This window comes from Equus asinus, chromosome 10 (genome assembly GCF_041296235.1).
Source record: "Equus asinus isolate D_3611 breed Donkey chromosome 10, EquAss-T2T_v2, whole genome shotgun sequence".
NCBI classification, from domain to species: Eukaryota; Metazoa; Chordata; class Mammalia; order Perissodactyla; family Equidae; genus Equus; species Equus asinus.
Window position 1 is genome coordinate 767,443 of NC_091799.1, and position 16,895 is coordinate 784,337.

A 16,895-nucleotide genomic window follows, 5' to 3' on the forward strand; every position below is an offset into this window, starting at 1 on the left:
TTGCCCTGCTTCCTCAGTTTCAGAGGGTACCTTTTTCAGGGTAGCTTTTTGACCGGGTCTCCTCGCCATTGTATTTTTCTATTTCACTTTTTTTGCATAAAGATTACCACCTGAGCTAGCCTCTGTTGCCCATCTTCTTCAGTTTCAGAGGGTAGATTTCTCAGTGTTTCATGTTCGCCAGCTCTCCACGCCCTTGCGTCTTTTTTTTTTTCTGCTTAAAGGTTGCAACCTGAGCTAGCTTCTTTTGCCCATGTTCGTCAGTTTCAGAGGGTGGATTTCTCCGTGTTGCTTTTTCCCCAGGTCTCCACGCCTTTGGGTTTTGTTTCTGCTTAACGATTGCCAGCTGAGGTAGCCTCTGTTGCCCTTGTTCCTCAGTTTCAGAGGGTGGATTTCTCCGTGTTGCTTTTTCCCCAGGTCTCCACGCCCTTGTGTGTTTCTTTTGCTTAAAGATTGCCACCTGAGCTAGCCTCTGTTGCCCATCTTCGTCCGTTTCAGAGGGTGGATTTCTCAGTGTTGCCTTTTCGCCAGCTCCCCACGCCCTTGTGTGTTTCTTTTGCTTAAAGATTGTCACCTGAGCTAGGCACTGTTGCCCTGCTTCCTCAGTTTCAGAGGGTACCTTTTTCAGGGTTGCTTTTTGACCGGGTCTCCTCGCCATTGTATTTTTCTATTTTCTTTTTTTTGCTTAAAGATTGCCACCTGAGCTAGCCTCTGTTGCCCATCTTCTTCGGTTTCAGAGGGTAGATTTCTCAGTGTTTCTTTTTCGCCAGCTCTCCACGCCCTTGCGTCTTTTTTTTTTTCTGCTTAAAGGTTGCAACCTGAGCTAGCTTCTTTTGCCCATGTTCGTCAGTTTCAGAGGGTGGATTTCTCCGTGTTGCTTTTTCCCCAGGTCTCCACGCCCTTGTGTGTTTCTTTTGCTTAAGGATTGCCACCTGAGGTAGCCTCTGTTGCCCATCCTCGTCAGTTTCAGAAGGTAGATTTCTCAGTGCTGCTTTTCCCCCAGGTCTCCACGCCCCTGTGTGTTTCTTTTGCTTAAAGTTTGCCACCTGAAGCCAGCCTCTCTTGCCCATCTTCCTCAGTTTCAGAGGGTAGATATTTCAGGGTTGCTTTTTCCCCAGGTCTCCACGCCTTTGGGTTTTGTTTTTGCTTAACGTATGCCACCTGAGGTAACCTCTGTTGCCCATCATCCTCAGTTTCAGAGGGTGGATTTCTCCGTGTTGCTTTTTCCACAGATCTCCACGCCCTTGTGTGTTTCTTTTGCTTGACGACTGCCACCTGAGGTAGCCTCGGTTGCTCATCCTCGTCAGTTTCAGAGGGTAGATTTCTCAGTGCTGCTTTTTCCCCAGGTCTCCACGCCCTTGTCTGTTTCTTTTGTTTAAAGTTTGCAACCTGAAGCCAGCCTCTCTTGCCCATCTTCCTCAGTTTCAGAGGGTAGATATTTCAGGGTTGCTTTTTCCGCAGGTCTCCAAGCCTTTGGGTTTTGTTTTTGCTTAACGATTGCCACCTGAGGTAGCCTCTGTTGCCCATCTTCCTCAGTTTCAGAGGGTGGATTTCTCCCTGTTGCTTTTTCCCCACGTCTCCACGCCCTTGTGTGTTGCTTTTGCTTAAACTTTGCCACCTGAAGCCAGACTCTCTTGCCCATCTTCCTCAGTTTCAGAGGGTAGATATTTCAGGGTTGCTTTTTCCCCAGGTCTCCACGCCTTTGGGTTTTGTTTTTGCTTAACGATTGCCACCTGAGGTAGCCTCTGTTGCCCATCTTCCTCAGTTTCAGAGGGTGGATTTCTCAGTGTTGCTTTTTACCCAGGTCTCCACGCCCTTGTGTGTTTCTTTTGCTTAAAGATTGCCACCTGAGCTAGCCTCTGTTGCCCATCTTCGTCCGTTTCAGAGGGTAGATTTCTCAGTGTTGCCTTTTCGCCAGCTCCCCACGCCCTTGTGTGTTTCTTTTGCTTAAAGATTGTCACCTGAGCTAGGCACTGTTGCCCTGCTTCCTCAGTTTCAGAGGGTACCTTTTTCAGGGTAGCTTTTGGACCGGGTCTCCTCGCCATTGTATTTTTCTATTTCACTTTTTTTGCATAAAGATTGCCACCTGAGCTAGCCTCTGTTGCCCATCTTCTTTGGTTTCAGAGGGTAGATTTCTCAGTGTTTCATGTTCGCCAGCTCTCCACGCCCTTGCCTCTTTTTTTTTTTCTGCTTAAAGGTTGCAACCTGAGCTAGCTTCTTTTGCCCATGTTCGTCAGTTTCAGAGGGTGGATTTCTCCGTGTTGCTTTTTCCCCAGGTCTCCACGCCTTTGGGTTTTGTTTCTGCTTAACGATTGCCACCTGAGGTAGCCTCTGTTGCCCTTGTTCCTCAGTTTCAGAGGGTGGATTTCTCCGTGTTGCTTTTTCCCCAGGTCTCCACGCCCTTGTGTTTTTCTTTTGCTTACCGATTGCCACCTGAGGTAGCCTCTGTTGCCCATCCTCGTCAGTTTCAGAGGGTGGATTTCTCCCTGTTGCTTTTTCCCCAGTTCTCCACGCCCTTGTGTGTTCCTTTTGAATAAACTTAGCCACCTGAAGCCAGCCTCTCTTGCCCATCTTCCTCAGTTTCAGAGGGTAGATATTTCAGGGTTGCTTTTTCCCCAGGTCTCCACGCCTTTGGGTTTTGTTTTGGCTTAACGATTGCCACCTGGGCTAGCCTCTCTTGCCCATCTTCCTCAGTTTCAGAGGGTGGATTTCTCCGTGTTGCTTTTTCCCCAGGTCTCCACGCCCTTGTGTGTTTCTTTTGCTTAACGATTGCCACCTGAGGTAGCCTCTGTTGCCCATCCTCGTCAGTTTCAGATGGTAGATTTCTCAGTGCTGCTTTTTCCTCAGGTATCCACGCCCTCGTGTGTTTCTTTTGCTTAAAGTTTGTCACCTGAAGCCAGCCTCTCTTGCCCATCTTCCTCAGTTTCAGAGGGTAGATATTTCAGCGTTGCTTTTTCCCCAGGTCTTCACACCTTAGTGTTTTGTTTATGCTTAACGATTGCCACCTGGGCTAGCCTCTGTTTCCCATCTTCCTCAGTTTCCGAGGGTGGATTTCTCCCTGTTGCTTTTTCCCCAGGTCTCCACACCCTTGTGTGTTTCTTTTGCTTAACGATTGCCACCTGAGGTAGCCTCTGTTGCCCATCCTCGTCAGTTTCAGAGGGTAGATTTCTCAGTGCTGCTTTTTCCCCAGGTCTCCACGCCCTTGTGTGTTTGTTTTGCTTAAAGTTTGCCACCTGAGCCAGCCTCTCTTGCCCATCTTCCACAGTTTCAGACGGTAGATATTTCAGGGTTGCTTTTTCCCCAGGTCTCCACGCCTTTGGGTTTTGTCTTTGCTTAAGGATTGCCACCTGAGGTAACCTCTGTTGCCCATCTTCCTCTGTTTCAGAGGGTGGATTTCTCCGTGTTGCTTTTTCCACAGGTCTCCACGCCCTTGTGTGTTTCTTTTGCTTAACGATTGCCACCTGACCTAGCCTCTGTTGCCCATCCTCGTCAGTTTCAGAGGGTAGATTTCTCCGTGTTGCTTTTTCCCCAGGTCTCCACGCCCTTGTGTGTTTCTTTTGCTTAACGTTTGCCACCTGAAGTCAGCCTCTCTTGCCCATCTTCCTCAGTTTCAGAGGGTAGATATTTCAGGGTTGCTTTTTACCCAGGTCTCCACGCTTTTGGGTTTTGTTTTTGCTTAACGATTGCCACCTGAGGTAGCCTCTGTTGCCCATCCTCGTCAGTTTCAGAGGGTAGATTTCTCAGTGCTGCTTTTTCCCCAGGTCTCCACGCCCTCGTGTGTTTCTTTTGCTTAAAGTTTGTCACCTGAAGCCAGCCTCTCTTGCCCATCTTCCTCAGTTTCAGAGGGTAGATATTTCAGCGTCGCTTTTTCCCCAGGTCTTCACACCTTAGTGTTTAGTTTTTGCTTAACGATTGCCACCTGGGCTAGCCTCTGTTTCCCATCTTCCTCAGTTTCAGAGGGTTGATATTTCAGGGTTGCTTTTCCCCAGGTCTCCACGCCCTTGTGTGTTTCTTTTGCTTAACGATTGCCACCTGACCTAGCCTCTGTTGCCCATCCTCGTCAGTTTCAGAGGGTAGATTTCTCCGTGTTGCTTTTTCCCCAGGTCTCCACACCCTTGTGTGTTTCTTTTGCTTAACGTTTGCCACCTGAAGCCAGCCTCTCTTGCCCATCTTCCTCAGTTTCAGAGGGTAGATATTTCAGGGTTGCTTTTTACCCAGGTCTCCACGCTTTTTGGTTTTGTTTTTGCTTAACGATTGCCACCTGAGGTAGCCTCTGTTGCCCATCTTCCTCAGTTTCAGAGGGTGGATTTCTCAGTGTTGCTTTTTACCCAGGTCTCCACGCCCTTGTGTGTTTCTTTTGCTTAAAGATTGCCACCTGAGCTAGCCTCTGTTGCCCATCTTCGTCCGTTTCAGAGGGTAGATTTCTCAGTGTTGCCTTTTCGCCAGCTCCCCACGCCCTTGTGTGTTTCTTTTGCTTAAAGATTGTCACCTGAGCTAGGCACTGTTGCCCTGCTTCCTCAGTTTCAGAGGGTATCTTTTTCAGGGTAGCTTTTTGACCGGGTCTCCTCGCCATTGTATTTTTCTATTTCACTTTTTTTGCATAAAGATTGCCACCTGAGCTAGCCTCTGTTGCCCATCTTCTTCGGTTTCAGAGGGTAGATTTCTCAGTGTTTCATGTTCGCCAGCTCTCCACGCCCTTGCGTCTTTTTTTTTTTCTGCTTAAAGGTTGCAACCTGAGCTAGCTTCTTTTGCCCATGTTCGTCAGTTTCAGAGGGTGGATTTCTCCGTGTTGCTTTTTCCCCAGGTCTCCACGCCCTTGTGTGTTTCTTTTGCTTAACGATTGCCACCTGAGGTAGCCTCTGTTGCCCATCCTCGTCAGTTTCAGAGGGTAGATATATCAGGGTTGCTTTTTCCCCAGGTCTCCACGCCCTTGTGTGTTTCTTTTGCTTAAAGTTTGCCACCTGAAGCCAGCCTCTCTTGCCCATCTTCCTCAGTTTTAGAGGGTAGATATTTCAGGGTTGCTTTTTCCCCTGGTCTCCACGCCTTTGTGTTTTGTTTTTGCTTAACGTATGCCACCTGAGGTAACCTCTGTTGCCCATCATCCTCAGTTTCAGAGGGTGGATTTCTCCGTGTTGCTTTTTCCACAGATCTCCACGCCCTTGTGTGTTTCTTTTGCTTGACGATTGCCACCTGTGGTAGCCTCTGTTGCTCATCCTCATCAGTTTCTGAGGGTAGATTTCTCAGTGCTGCTTTTTCCCCAGGTCTCCACGCCCTTGTCTGTTTCTTTTGTTTAAAGTTTGCAACCTGAAGCCAGCCTCTCTTGCCCATCTTCCTCAGTTTCAGAGGGTAGATATTTCAGGGTTGCTTTTTCCCCAGGTCTCCACGCCTTTGGGTTTTGTTTTTGCTTAACGATTGCCACCTGAGGTAGCCTCTGTTGCCCATCTTCCTCAGTTTCAGAGGGTGGATTTCTACCTGTTGCTTTTTCCCCACGTCTCCACGCCCTTGTGTGTTGCTTTTGCTTAAAGATTGCCACCTGAGCTAGCCTCTGTTGCCCATCTTCGTCCGTTTCAGAGGGTGGATTTCTCAGTGTTGCCTTTTCGCCAGCTCCCCATGCCCTTGTGTGTTTCTTTTGCTTAAAGATTGTCACCTGAGCTAGGCACTGTTGCCCTGCTTCCTCAGTTTCAGAGGGTACCTTTTTCAGGGTTGCTTTTTGACAGGGTCTCCTCGCCATTGTATTTTTCTATTTTCTTTTTTTTGCTTAAAGATTGCCACCTGAGCTAGCCTCTGTTGCCCATCTTCCTCAGTTTCAGAGGGTGGATTTCTACCTGTTGCTTTTTCCCCACGTCTCCACGCCCTTGTGTGTTGCTTTTGCTTAAACTTTGCCACCTGAAGCCAGACTCTCTTGCCCATCTTCCTCAGTTTCAGAGGGTAGATATTTCAGGGTTGCTTTTTCCCCAGGTCTCCACGCCTTTGAGTTTTGTTTTTGCTTAACGATTGCCACCTGGGCTAGCCTCTCTTGCCCATCTTCCTCAGTTTCAGAGGGTGGATTTCTCCGTGTTGCTTTTTCCCCAGGTCTCCACGCCCTTGTGTGTTTCTTTTGCTTAAAGATTGCCACCTGAGCTAGCCTCTGTTGCCCATCTTCGTCCGTTTCAGAGGGTGGATTTCTCAGTGTTGCCTTTTCGCCAGCTCCCCACGCCCTTGTGTGTTTCTTTTGCTTAAAGATTGTCACCTGAGCTAGGCACTGTTGCCCTGCTTCCTCAGTTTCAGAGGGTATCTTTTTCAGGGTAGCTTTTTGACCGGGTCTCCTCGCCATTGTATTTTTCTATTTTCTTTTTTTTGCTTAAAGATTGCCACCTGAGCTAGCCTCTGTTGCCCATCTTCTTCGGTTTCAGAGGGTAGATTTCTCAGTGTTTCATGTTCGCCAGCTCTCCACGCCCTTGCGTCTTTTTTTTTTTCTGCTTAAAGGTTGCAACCTGAGCTAGCTTCTTTTGCCCATGTTCGTCAGTTTCAGAGGGTGGATTTCTCCGTGTTGCTTTTTCCCCAGGTCTCCACGCCCTTGTGTGTTTCTTTTGCTTAACGATTGCCACCTGAGGTAGCCTCTGTTGCCCATCCTCGTCAGTTTCAGAGGGTAGATATATCAGGGTTGCTTTTTCCCCAGGTCTCCACGCCCTTGTGTGTTTCTTTTGCTTAAAGTTTGCCACCTGAAGCCAGCCTCTCTTGCCCATCTTCCTCAGTTTTAGAGGGTAGATATTTCAGGGTTGCTTTTTCCCCTGGTCTCCACGCCTTTGTGTTTTGTTTTTGCTTAACGTATGCCACCTGAGGTAACCTCTGTTGCCCATCATCCTCAGTTTCAGAGGGTGGATTTCTCCGTGTTGCTTTTTCCACAGATCTCCACGCCCTTGTGTGTTTCTTTTGCTTGACGATTGCCACCTGAGGTAGCCTCTGTTGCTCATCCTCCTCAGTTTCTGAGGGTAGATTTCTCAGTGCTGCTTTTTCCCCAGGTCTCCACGCCCTTGTCTGTTTCTTTTGTTTAAAGTTTGCAACCTGAAGCCAGCCTCTCTTGCCCATCTTCCTCAGTTTCAGAGGGTAGATATTTCAGGGTTGCTTTTTCCCCAGGTCTCCACGCCTTTGAGTTCTGTTTTTGCTTAACGATTGCCACCTGGGCTAGCCTCTCTTGCCCATCTTCCTCAGTTTCAGAGGGTGGATTTCTCCGTGTTGCTTTTTCCCCAGGTCTCCACGCCCTTGTGTGTTTCTTTTGCTTAAAGATTGCCACCTGAGCTAGCCTCTGTTGCCCATCTTCGTCCGTTTCAGAGGGTGGATTTCTCAGTGTTGCCTTTTCGCCAGCTCCCCACGCCCTTGTGTGTTTCTTTTGCTTAAAGATTGTCACCTGAGCTAGGCACTGTTGCCCTGCTTCCTCAGTTTCAGAGGGTACCTTTTTCTGGGTTGCTTTTTGACCGGGTCTCCTCGCCATTGTATTTTTCTATTTTCTTTTTTTTGCTTAAAGATTGCCACCTGAGCTAGCCTCTGTTGCCCATCTTCGTCCGTTTCAGAGGGTGGATTTCTCAGTGTTGCCTTTTCGCCAGCTCCCCACGCCCTTGTGTGTTTCTTTTGCTTAAAGATTGTCACCTGAGCTAGGCACTGTTGCCCTGCTTCCTCAGTTTCAGAGGGTACCTTTTTCAGGGTTGCTTTTTGACCGGGTCTCCTCGCCATTGTATTTTTCTATTTTCTTTTTTTTGCTTAAAGATTGCCACCTGAGCTAGCCTCTGTTGCCCATCTTCTTCGGTTTCAGAGGGTAGATTTCTCAGTGTTTCTTTTTCGCCAGCTCTCCACGCCCTTGCGTCTTTTTTTTTTCTGCTTAAAGGTTGCAACCTGAGCTAGCTTCTTTTGCCCATGTTCGTCAGTTTCAGAGGGTGGATTTCTCCGTGTTGCTTTTTCCCCAGGTCTCCACGCCCTTGTGTGTTTCTTTTGCTTAAAGATTGCCACCTGAGGTAGCCTCTGTTGCCCATCCTCGTCAGTTTCAGAAGGTAGATTTCTCAGTGCTGCTTTTCCCCCAGGTCTCCACGCCCTTGTGTGTTTCTTTTGCTTAAAGTTTGCCACCTGAAGCCAGCCTCTCTTGCCCATCTTCCTCAGTTTCAGAGGGTAGATATTTCAGGGTTGCTTTTTCCCCAGGTCTCCACGCCTTTGGGTTTTGTTTTTGCTTAACGTATGCCACCTGAGGTAACCTCTGTTGCCCATCATCCTCAGTTTCAGAGGGTGGATTTCTCCGTGTTGCTTTTTCCACAGATCTCCACGCCCTTGTGTGTTTCTTTTGCTTGACGATTGCCACCTGAGGTAGCCTCTGTTGCTCATCCTCGTCAGTTTCTGAGGGTAGATTTCTCAGTGCTGCTTTTTCCCCAGGTCTCCACGCCCTTGTCTGTTTCTTTTGTTTAAAGTTTGCAACCTGAAGCCAGCCTCTCTTGCCGATCTTCCTCAGTTTCAGAGGGTAGATATTTCAGGGTTGCTTTTTCCCCAGGTCTCCACGCCTTTGGGTTTTGTTTCTGCTTAACGATTGCCACCTGAGGTAGCCTCTGTTGCCCATCTTCCTCAGTTTCAGAGGGTGGATTTCTACCTGTTGCTTTTTCCCCATGTCTCCACGCCCTTGTGTGTTGCTTTTGCTTAAACTTTGCCACCTGAAGCCAGACTCTCTTGCCCATCTTACTCAGTTTCAGAGGGTAGATATTTCAGGGTTGCTTTTTCCCCAGGTCTCCACGCTTTTGGGTTTTGTTTTTGCTTAACGATTGCCACCTGAGGTAGCCTCTGTTGCCCATCTTCCTCAGTTTCAGAGGGTGGATTTCTCAGTGTTGCTTTTTACCCAGGTCTCCACGCCCTTGTGTGTTTCTTTTGCTTAAAGATTGCCACCTGAGCTAGCCTCTGTTGCCCATCTTCCTCTGTTTCAGAGGGTGGATTTCTCAGTGTTGCCTTTTCACCAGCTCCCCACGCACTTGTGTGTTTCTTTTGCTTAAAGATTGTCACCTGAGCTAGGCACTGTTGCCCTGCTTCCTCAGTTTCAGAGGCTACCTTTTTCAGGGTTGCTTTTTGACAGGGTCTCCTCGCCATTGTATTTTTCTATTTCACTTTTTTTGCATAAAGATTGCCACCTGAGCTAGCCTCTGTTGCCCATCTTCTTCGGTTTCAGAGGGTAGATTTCTCAGTGTTTCATGTTCGCCAGCTCTCCACGCCCTTGCGTCTTTTTTTTTTTCTGCTTAAAGGTTGCAACCTGAGCTAGCTTCTTTTGCCCATGTTCGTCAGTTTCAGAGGGTGGATTTCTCCGTGTTGCTTTTTCCCCAGGTCTCCACGCCTTTGGGTTTTGTTTCTGCTTAACGATTGCCACCTGAGGTAGCCTCTGTTGCCCTTGTTCCTCAGTTTCAGAGGGTGGATTTCTCCGTGTTGCTTTTTCCCCAGGTCTCCACGCCCTTGTGTGTTTCTTTTGCTTAACGATTGCCACCTGAGGTAGCCTCTGTTGCCCATCCTCATCAGTTTCAGAGGGTGGATTTCTCCCTGTTGCTTTTTCCCCAGTTCTCCACGCCCTTGTGTGTTCCTTTTGCTTAAACTTTGTCACCTGAAGCCAGCCTCTCTTGCCCATCTTCCTCAGTTTCAGAGGGTAGATATTTCAGGGTTGCTTTTTCCCCAGGTCTCCACGCCTTTGGGTTTTGTTTTGGCTTAACGATTGCCACCTGGGGTAGCCTCTCTTGCCCATCTTCCTCAGTTTCAGAGGGTGGATTTCTCCGTGTTGCTTTTTCCCCAGGTCTCCACGCCCTTGTGTGTGTCTTTTGCTTAACGATTGCCACCTGACCTAGCCTCTGTTGCCCATCCTCGTCAGTTTCAGAGGGTAGATTTCTCAGTGCTGCTTTTTCCCCAGGTCTCCACGCCCTTGTGTGTTTGTTTTGCTTAAAGTTTGCCACCTGAGCCAGCCTCTCTTGCCCATCTTCCACAGTTTCAGACGGTAGATATTTCAGGGTTGCTTTTTCCCCAGGTCTCCACGCCTTTGGGTTTTGTTTTTGCTTAAGGATTGCCACCTGAGGTAGCCTCTGTTGCCCATCTTCCTCTGTTTCAGAGGGTGGATTTCTCCGTGTTGCTTTTTCCACAGGTCTCCACGCCCTTGTGTGTTTCTTTTGCTTAACGATTGCCACCTGACCTAGCCTCTGTTGCCCATGTTCGTCAGTTTCAGAGGGTGGATTTCTCCGTGTTGCTTTTTCCCCAGGTCTCCACGCCCTTGTGTGTTTCTTTTGCTTAACGTTTGCCACCTGAAGCCAGCCTCTCTTGCCCATCTTCCTCAGTTTCAGAGGGTAGATATTTCAGGGTTGCTGTTTCCCCAGGTCTCCACGCCCTTGTGTGTTTCTTTTGCTTAACGATTGCCATCTGAAGCCAGCCTCTCTTGCCCATCTTCCTCAGTTTCAGAGGGTGGATTTCTCCGTGTTGCTTTTTCCCCAGGTCTCCACGCCCTTGTGTGTTTCTTTTGCTTAAAGATTGCCACCTGAGCTAGCCTCTGTTGCCCATCTTCGTCCGTTTCAGAGGGTGGATTTCTCAGTGTTGCCTTTTCGCCAGCTCCCCACGCCCTTGTGTGTTTCTTTTGCTTAAAGATTGTCACCTGAGCTAGGCACTGTTGCCCTGCTTCCTCAGTTTCAGAGGGTACCTTTTTCAGGGTAGCTTTTTGACCGGGTCTTCTCGCCATTGTATTTTTCTATTTCACTTTTTTTGCATAAAGATTGCCACCTGAGCTAGCCTCTGTTGCCCATCTTCTTCGGTTTCAGAGGGTAGATTTCTCAGTGTTTCTTTTTCGCCAGCTCTCCACGCCCTTGCGTCTTTTTTTTTTCTGCTTAAAGGTTGCAACCTGAGCTAGCTTCTTTTGCCCATGTTCGTCAGTTTCAGAGGGTGGATTTCTCCGTGTTGCTTTTTCCCCAGGTCTCCACGCCCTTGTCTGTTTCTTTTGTTTAAAGTTTGCAACCTGAAGCCAGCCTCTCTTGCCGATCTTCCTCAGTTTCAGAGGGTAGATATTTCAGGGTTGCTTTTTCCCCAGGTCTCCACGCCTTTGGGTTTTGTTTTTGCTTAACGATTGCCACCTGAGGTAGCCTCTGTTGCCCATCTTCCTCAGTTTCAGAGGGTGGATTTCTACCTGTTGCTTTTTCCCCATGTCTCCACGCCCTTGTGTGTTGCTTTTGCTTAAACTTTGCCACCTGAAGCCAGACTCTCTTGCCCATCTTACTCAGTTTCAGAGGGTAGATATTTCAGGGTTGCTTTTTCCCCAGGTCTCCACGCTTTTGGGTTTTGTTTTTGCTTAACGATTGCCACCTGAGGTAGCCTCTGTTGCCCATCTTCCTCAGTTTCAGAGGGTGGATTTCTCAGTGTTGCTTTTTACCCAGGTCTCCACGCCCTTGTGTGTTTCTTTTGCTTAAAGATTGCCACCTGAGCTAGCCTCTGTTGCCCATCTTCCTCTGTTTCAGAGGGTGGATTTCTCAGTGTTGCCTTTTCACCAGCTCCCCACGCCCTTGTGTGTTTCTTTTGCTTAAAGATTGTCACCTGAGCTAGGCACTGTTGCCCTGCTTCCTCAGTTTCAGAGGCTACCTTTTTCAGGGTTGCTTTTTGACAGGGTCTCCTCGCCATTGTATTTTTCTATTTCACTTTTTTTGCATAAAGATTGCCACCTGAGCTAGCCTCTGTTGCCCATCTTCTTCGGTTTCAGAGGGTAGATTTCTCAGTGTTTCATGTTCGCCAGCTCTCCACGCCCTTGCGTCTTTTTTTTTTTCTGCTTAAAGGTTGCAACCTGAGCTAGCTTCTTTTGCCCATGTTCGTCAGTTTCAGAGGGTGGATTTCTCCGTGTTGCTTTTTCCCCAGGTCTCCACGCCTTTGGGTTTTGTTTCTGCTTAACGATTGCCACCTGAGGTAGCCTCTGTTGCCCTTGTTCCTCAGTTTCAGAGGGTGGATTTCTCCGTGTTGCTTTTTCCCCAGGTCTCCACGCCCTTGTGTGTTTCTTTTGCTTAACGATTGCCACCTGAGGTAGCCTCTGTTGCCCATCCTCATCAGTTTCAGAGGGTGGATTTCTCCCTGTTGCTTTTTCCCCAGTTCTCCACGCCCTTGTGTGTTCCTTTTGCTTAAACTTTGTCACCTGAAGCCAGCCTCTCTTGCCCATCTTCCTCAGTTTCAGAGGGTAGATATTTCAGGGTTGCTTTTTCCCCAGGTCTCCACGCCTTTGGGTTTTGTTTTGGCTTAACGATTGCCACCTGGGGTAGCCTCTCTTGCCCATCTTCCTCAGTTTCAGAGGGTGGATTTCTCCGTGTTGCTTTTTCCCCAGGTCTCCACGCCCTTGTGTGTTTCTTTTGCTTAAAGATTGCCACCTGAGCTAGCCTCTGTTGCCCATCTTCGTCCGTTTCAGAGGGTGGATTTCTCAGTGTTGCCTTTTCGCCAGCTCCCCACGCCCTTGTGTGTTTCTTTTGCTTAAAGATTGTCACCTGAGCTAGGCACTGTTGCCCTGCTTCCTCAGTTTCAGAGGGTACCTTTTTCTGGGTTGCTTTTTGACCGGGTCTCCTCGCCATTGTATTTTTCTATTTTCTTTTTTTTGCTTAAAGATTGCCACCTGAGCTAGCCTCTGTTGCCCATCTTCGTCCGTTTCAGAGGGTGGATTTCTCAGTGTTGCCTTTTCGCCAGCTCCCCACGCCCTTGTGTGTTTCTTTTGCTTAAAGATTGTCACCTGAGCTAGGCACTGTTGCCCTGCTTCCTCAGTTTCAGAGGGTACCTTTTTCAGGGTTGCTTTTTGACCGGGTCTCCTCGCCATTGTATTTTTCTATTTTCTTTTTTTTGCTTAAAGATTGCCACCTGAGCTAGCCTCTGTTGCCCATCTTCTTCGGTTTCAGAGGGTAGATTTCTCAGTGTTTCTTTTTCGCCAGCTCTCCACGCCCTTGCGTCTTTTTTTTTTCTGCTTAAAGGTTGCAACCTGAGCTAGCTTCTTTTGCCCATGTTCGTCAGTTTCAGAGGGTGGATTTCTCCGTGTTGCTTTTTCCCCAGGTCTCCACGCCCTTGTGTGTTTCTTTTGCTTAAAGATTGCCACCTGAGGTAGCCTCTGTTGCCCATCCTCGTCAGTTTCAGAAGGTAGATTTCTCAGTGCTGCTTTTCCCCCAGGTCTCCACGCCCTTGTGTGTTTCTTTTGCTTAAAGTTTGCCACCTGAAGCCAGCCTCTCTTGCCCATCTTCCTCAGTTTCAGAGGGTAGATATTTCAGGGTTGCTTTTTCCCCAGGTCTCCACGCCTTTGGGTTTTGTTTTTGCTTAACGTATGCCACCTGAGGTAACCTCTGTTGCCCATCATCCTCAGTTTCAGAGGGTGGATTTCTCCGTGTTGCTTTTTCCACAGATCTCCACGCCCTTGTGTGTTTCTTTTGCTTGACGATTGCCACCTGAGGTAGCCTCTGTTGCTCATCCTCGTCAGTTTCAGAGGGTAGATTTCTCAGTGCTGCTTTTTCCCCAGGTCTCCACGCCCTTGTCTGTTTCTTTTGTTTAAAGTTTGCAACCTGAAGCCAGCCTCTCTTGCCGATCTTCCTCAGTTTCAGAGGGTAGATATTTCAGGGTTGCTTTTTCCCCAGGTCTCCACGCCTTTGGGTTTTGTTTCTGCTTAACGATTGCCACCTGAGGTAGCCTCTGTTGCCCATCTTCCTCAGTTTCAGAGGGTGGATTTCTACCTGTTGCTTTTTCCCCATGTCTCCACGCCCTTGTGTGTTGCTTTTGCTTAAACTTTGCCACCTGAAGCCAGACTCTCTTGCCCATCTTACTCAGTTTCAGAGGGTAGATATTTCAGGGTTGCTTTTTCCCCAGGTCTCCACGCTTTTGGGTTTTGTTTTTGCTTAACGATTGCCACCTGAGGTAGCCTCTGTTGCCCATCTTCCTCAGTTTCAGAGGGTGGATTTCTCAGTGTTGCTTTTTACCCAGGTCTCCACGCCCTTGTGTGTTTCTTTTGCTTAAAGATTGCCACCTGAGCTAGCCTCTGTTGCCCATCTTCCTCTGTTTCAGAGGGTGGATTTCTCAGTGTTGCCTTTTCACCAGCTCCCCACGCACTTGTGTGTTTCTTTTGCTTAAAGATTGTCACCTGAGCTAGGCACTGTTGCCCTGCTTCCTCAGTTTCAGAGGCTACCTTTTTCAGGGTTGCTTTTTGACAGGGTCTCCTCGCCATTGTATTTTTCTATTTCACTTTTTTTGCATAAAGATTGCCACCTGAGCTAGCCTCTGTTGCCCATCTTCTTCGGTTTCAGAGGGTAGATTTCTCAGTGTTTCATGTTCGCCAGCTCTCCACGCCCTTGCGTCTTTTTTTTTTTCTGCTTAAAGGTTGCAACCTGAGCTAGCTTCTTTTGCCCATGTTCGTCAGTTTCAGAGGGTGGATTTCTCCGTGTTGCTTTTTCCCCAGGTCTCCACGCCTTTGGGTTTTGTTTCTGCTTAACGATTGCCACCTGAGGTAGCCTCTGTTGCCCTTGTTCCTCAGTTTCAGAGGGTGGATTTCTCCGTGTTGCTTTTTCCCCAGGTCTCCACGCCCTTGTGTGTTTCTTTTGCTTAACGATTGCCACCTGAGGTAGCCTCTGTTGCCCATCCTCATCAGTTTCAGAGGGTGGATTTCTCCCTGTTGCTTTTTCCCCAGTTCTCCACGCCCTTGTGTGTTCCTTTTGCTTAAACTTTGTCACCTGAAGCCAGCCTCTCTTGCCCATCTTCCTCAGTTTCAGAGGGTAGATATTTCAGGGTTGCTTTTTCCCCAGGTCTCCACGCCTTTGGGTTTTGTTTTGGCTTAACGATTGCCACCTGGGGTAGCCTCTCTTGCCCATCTTCCTCAGTTTCAGAGGGTGGATTTCTCCGTGTTGCTTTTTCCCCAGGTCTCCACGCCCTTGTGTGTGTCTTTTGCTTAACGATTGCCACCTGACCTAGCCTCTGTTGCCCATCCTCGTCAGTTTCAGAGGGTAGATTTCTCAGTGCTGCTTTTTCCCCAGGTCTCCACGCCCTTGTGTGTTTGTTTTGCTTAAAGTTTGCCACCTGAGCCAGCCTCTCTTGCCCATCTTCCACAGTTTCAGACGGTAGATATTTCAGGGTTGCTTTTTCCCCAGGTCTCCACGCCTTTGGGTTTTGTTTTTGCTTAAGGATTGCCACCTGAGGTAGCCTCTGTTGCCCATCTTCCTCTGTTTCAGAGGGTGGATTTCTCCGTGTTGCTTTTTCCACAGGTCTCCACGCCCTTGTGTGTTTCTTTTGCTTAACGATTGCCACCTGACCTAGCCTCTGTTGCCCATGTTCGTCAGTTTCAGAGGGTGGATTTCTCCGTGTTGCTTTTTCCCCAGGTCTCCACGCCCTTGTGTGTTTCTTTTGCTTAACGTTTGCCACCTGAAGCCAGCCTCTCTTGCCCATCTTCCTCAGTTTCAGAGGGTAGATATTTCAGGGTTGCTGTTTCCCCAGGTCTCCACGCCCTTGTGTGTTTCTTTTGCTTAACGATTGCCATCTGAAGCCAGCCTCTCTTGCCCATCTTCCTCAGTTTCAGAGGGTGGATTTCTCCGTGTTGCTTTTTCCCCAGGTCTCCACGCCCTTGTGTGTTTCTTTTGCTTAAAGATTGCCACCTGAGCTAGCCTCTGTTGCCCATCTTCGTCCGTTTCAGAGGGTGGATTTCTCAGTGTTGCCTTTTCGCCAGCTCCCCACGCCCTTGTGTGTTTCTTTTGCTTAAAGATTGTCACCTGAGCTAGGCACTGTTGCCCTGCTTCCTCAGTTTCAGAGGGTACCTTTTTCAGGGTAGCTTTTTGACCGGGTCTTCTCGCCATTGTATTTTTCTATTTCACTTTTTTTGCATAAAGATTGCCACCTGAGCTAGCCTCTGTTGCCCATCTTCTTCGGTTTCAGAGGGTAGATTTCTCAGTGTTTCTTTTTCGCCAGCTCTCCACGCCCTTGCGTCTTTTTTTTTTCTGCTTAAAGGTTGCAACCTGAGCTAGCTTCTTTTGCCCATGTTCGTCAGTTTCAGAGGGTGGATTTCTCCGTGTTGCTTTTTCCCCAGGTCTCCACGCCCTTGTGTGTTTCTTTTGCTTAACGATTGCCACCTGAGGTAGCCTCTGTTGCCCATCCTCGTCAGTTTCAGAGGGTAGATATATCAGGGTTGCTTTTTCCCCAGGTCTCCACGCCCTTGTGTGTTTCTTTTGCTTAAAGTTTGCCACCTGAAGCCAGCCTCTCTTGCCCATTTTCCTCAGTTTCAGAGGGTAGATATTTCAGGGTTGCTTTTTCCCCTGGTCTCCACGCCTTTGTGTTTTGTTTTTGCTTAATGTATGCCACCTGAGGTAACCTCTGTTGCCCATCATCCTCAGTTTCAGAGGGTGGATTTCTCCGTGTTGCTTTTTCCACAGATCTCCACGCCCTTGTGTGTTTCTTTTGCTTGACGATTGCCACCTGTGGTAGCCTCTGTTGCTCATCCTCGTCAGTTTCTGAGGGTAGATTTCTCAGTGCTGCTTTTTCCCCAGGTCTCCACGCCCTTGTCTGTTTCTTTTGTTTAAAGTTTGCAACCTGAAGCCAGCCTCTCTTGCCCATCTTCCTCAGTTTCAGAGGGTAGATATTTCAGGGTTGCTTTTTCCCCAGGTCTCCACGCCTTTGGGTTTTGTTTTTGCTTAACGATTGCCACCTGAGGTAGCCTCTGTTGCCCATCTTCCTCAGTTTCAGAGGGTGGATTTCTACCTGTTGCTTTTTCCCCACGTCTCCACGCCCTTGTGTGTTGCTTTTGCTTAAACTTTGCCACCTGAAGCCAGACTCTCTTGCCCATCTTCCTCAGTTTCAGAGGGTAGATATTTCAGGGTTGCTTTTTCCCCAGGTCTCCACGCCTTTGAGTTTTGTTTTTGCTTAACGATTGCCACCTGGGCTAGCCTCTC